Source organism: Priapulus caudatus, unplaced genomic scaffold (genome assembly GCF_000485595.1).
Source record: "Priapulus caudatus unplaced genomic scaffold, Priapulus_caudatus-5.0.1 Scaffold62, whole genome shotgun sequence".
In the NCBI taxonomy this organism is placed as follows: domain Eukaryota; kingdom Metazoa; phylum Priapulida; class Priapulimorpha; order Priapulimorphida; family Priapulidae; genus Priapulus; species Priapulus caudatus.
The window spans coordinates 305,402-309,300 of record NW_014577123.1 but is presented as its reverse complement, the minus strand read 5'-3'; the positions used below and the strand labels follow the sequence as shown (position 1 = coordinate 309,300).

At 48.2% G+C, this 3,899-nt stretch overlaps 1 protein-coding gene across 1 annotated transcript in view; it reads right to left on the bottom strand.

Annotated features, from left to right (window-relative positions):
- The window catches only part of LOC106821182 (hemicentin-1-like), a gene marked incomplete in the record, with an annotated part of 105,359 nt that overhangs the window by 9,437 nt on the left and 92,023 nt on the right, over positions 1–3,899 (bottom strand).

Below are 3,899 nucleotides of genomic sequence, written 5' to 3'. Positions count from 1 at the left end.
TCCGGTATACCGCTAACGTGCCCTGCCGTAACTAATTTGATATGGTAGGGTTAGGGTTAAGGGTTAGGGGATAGGCGAGCGACTCCGCTACGAACTCGTTAGTGGAGTACGGCGAGCACGGTTCGGCATATTAAGATAGTACCAGGGTACGTTCGGTATACCGGGACCGTCATCCAGGGCTACGTTCCGGCTGTACTTACCCTGGGGCGACAATAGACCTCCTCAGCCAGCACTATCAGTTATCGCAGGCTATGATGCTTCTTGGCAAATGGCCCCACGAAGCGACGGCCACTTTACGCAACACAGACAGGAAAGAACAACATCGCAAAAATCTCAAGGGCCAGGATAACCAAAGGTTCCAGCGCAAGAAGGTGCAATGTAGCAGAAGACATGGATAACTCACCTTGTCGGGGCCACCTGTGTGCAAGTGGGTCTTGGGTGTATGGGCCATTCTCTTATTAGCCATTGAAGCATCTTTAAATCTACAACCCAGCAGAAACACTATTGAATCAAAAACTGTTAAGAAATAATTATTGTATTGATATTAGAACCAATTAAGAAGCAAAACACACTGTGAGCTTGCTTATGCAAACATAGTCCACATACGCATGCGATAATTTAATTATAATTACGGAATGCATTAATGAAGTCCGTAAGGTGAAACACAATGGCAATATATAGGTAATTCAAGACGCTACAATATTTACCGATGACCAGCTTCTAAACCTCCTGCTTTACTTTTCTCCACTCGTTGTTCTTTTTTGGTTTTTATCTGAACAACGCCAAAAACGTACGGTTAGGACGCACGAAGAAGCCATTCGCCAGTACCCTGCTACTTCCATCATAGTCGGTCAGCCCCGAACTCACCGTCCGCATCACATCTTCTTCACTTCCGTCATCACTTCTGGGGATTTCGCCATTTCGTATCCCACTCTTCTCGCAACTTTATTTCGCGCTATATGAATCAGGACACGGCCACGAGACCGCGACGTTCGCCGAGGTACGATTACAAACCCTAGCCGGGTGTAAACCCGTCGTGTGCAGAGACGAGGTGAGTTCAGAGAATGTCGCGCAACGTGCACGGCCTGCATACAGCGGGTTTTAATATTACCTTCTCCGTCTTTGGCAAGCGTCGGGAGGCAAGAATCCTGCCGTCGATGTCGTCACTGGGTCGCGGTCAGCGTAGTCACCAGATCTTTGATTGACTGGTTCTCTGCAGCACAGCAAACAGATGATGACCGGAGAGCGAAGACACGCGGATGAGGAATGATGACAAAATGAACAATACAGCTACCCGCAGAGAATTGCGCACGATGTTATACTTGCTCTTCATCTTTTATCGTTTTGAAAGCTATAACGAAGCGTTATAATAATGAACGCCGGCCAGTGCCTGCGATGACATGACCGAAAGATGGCGCTTATTTGGTGACGTACTAAACTGTCGCTTCACGATGAACACCCTCGACACTTTTTGGAAAACACAGCTGATACTGCCCCACCAACACAGCCAATCAGGCGTCCCACAATATGCTTCTGTTTCCACAGAGACACATGCACAAACACATACACACGCACGCATGTACACACCCACACACACACGCACGCACGCACACACGTGTGAAAGCACAAACATATGCACGTACGCACGCACGGACGCACGCGCGCACACACACACACACACACACACACACACACACACAGTGACACACACGCACTCACGCACGCAAGCACACACACACCGCGCGCACACACACGCGTGAAAGCACACACATACGCACGCGCACATTCGCACGCACACACACACACAACCGTAGATATCGTCTGCAGTGCCTGCCACACAGCATCTAGGCCACACAGCATGCCTGGCCAGCATGGATCCACCTAACCTCCACCTAGCAAGACCGCCCCGGCCGGGCAGGTACCTTTCTCGATTCGTCGACGACAAGTCCCTATCAGCTACCGCCTCTACGTCTGCCGTGAACTGCACCCTGCCCTGCGACTGGCGGGCGTCGATCGAGCGCGGTACGGCGTGTACTTGCGACCTGCCGCTAGCGGGCGCTCGCAGCGACCACTGCCTATGCACCTCAGCGCGCTCTACGGTGGGCTTGCGCGCGGAGGACGACGGCACGGTGAAGATGGCGGGAGAGAGGCGGGTGCGGGAGGGTGCGTGGCTGGACGGACGAGCCGGAGAGTGGTCGCTAACGGACGGCACGTCGGGAGGAGTGTTTGCACTGATGTCAGCTGCTACACCAGATTCTTGGTTGCTTGAAATCAAAGAAACGTCGCCTTAAGGATGGTAACAACTTCGCTTCACTGCTCACGACAAAGTGGTGTAATGCTTCCTAATGCGATAAGTTCTACTGTGTGCAGCGCGGTGTCTTGTAGATTATATAACGTAAATTATCCTAAACGAAGTAATAATTTCTCATATAACTTTAATAAACTTACTTTCTGTCTGCACCATTAATGTTGTACGCCCCTGAAACAGGCAAAAAATTGGAATAACTAATAACATACTATAATTACTATAATACGGTAATTAGATATCTATTAATTGCTCGAGTCACTATTTGTAATTGTTAGATTATTGCTATCTAACATCATCCCATGAGCCTTCCGGTATCAATATCTTTATATTATATTAATTTTACATCAATCCTCCCAGCCGTCATCTCCATCTATCTGCGCTATACATACACACACGTGCTCATACTCACGCACACACACGCGCGCTCGTACTCACGCACACACACACGCACGCACACACACGCGCTCGTACTCACGCACACACACGCGCTCGTACTCACGCACACACACACGCTCGTACTCACGCACACACACTTCGCCTTCTTGGTTCGTGCGACCGAAATAATAATGTGAAAACTAATATCCAGCCTCACTCTAAAAAATGATTTGCCTTTACTGAAATGGGGTTTATTGAACGTCTGTTGCATCTTTATGCTGGTTCGACCACCGATATATGGATGTAGTTTTTAATGTAAATTACGTGGGAAACAACAAGACAAAAAGATACACGAGATTTTACGTTGAAACTAACGTAGTAGGACAGAATTAACGGCAGGCCGTAAACGGAAACGCAGCGATAACGACAACGTTGCATAACGTTACTTACGGGAAATGCACAGACGCTTACAGAGGAAAGCAACAAGAGTTAGCCGAAGCCTGTCAAGTGAACAAATCGGAGAAACCCTCTCACTGCGTAAGTAAAGTATCGCTTGAAATACCGGTGAAACGATGTCAATGACGAGAAATGTTTCCCATCGCTCACACAATGAAGGATGGGTATCGCGTACCCGCCTGTGAGTGAAGTGGCAACTGAACGAGACACGCTTATGAAAGCAGCGAGATGCAATTTTGCATTTTTTCTCTGATCGAATCGGATGACAGGCTTTAGCAAAATACAGCTTCATTCATCGATGCGCAATTGACAGGCATTGACAACATATAGACACGTATATATACTGTATTCATGCAAGGTGCGCATCCACCATCCGTGCAAGCGTGTGAATCACGCCACAGTGCCCATGCAACAAACATTGTTTGTTTTTTTATATTGTAAAACTAAATTTGAACGATCGAACCATAACCCGAAATTCCCCGTATCCCAATGCTAGTTGTAATGCTATGTGCTAAATGATACAAGCAGTTATTTGTGCGTTATCGAGATTTAACGGTAGTGCCATTCAACCTTGTCCGCAAATGCAGACGTTATAACTCCGCTTTGCTAATCTGAGGGTGCGTGTTTAACTGGGGTCGGCGTCGGCTGCGTCTGCCCCATTACTGGAGTCTGCGTCGGCTCGGACTACATTTAACCCTGCATGTGCCCGCTCTTCTCCGTCTGTTCCCTTGGTGATCCCTCCCATTTCGAGTTTTACATG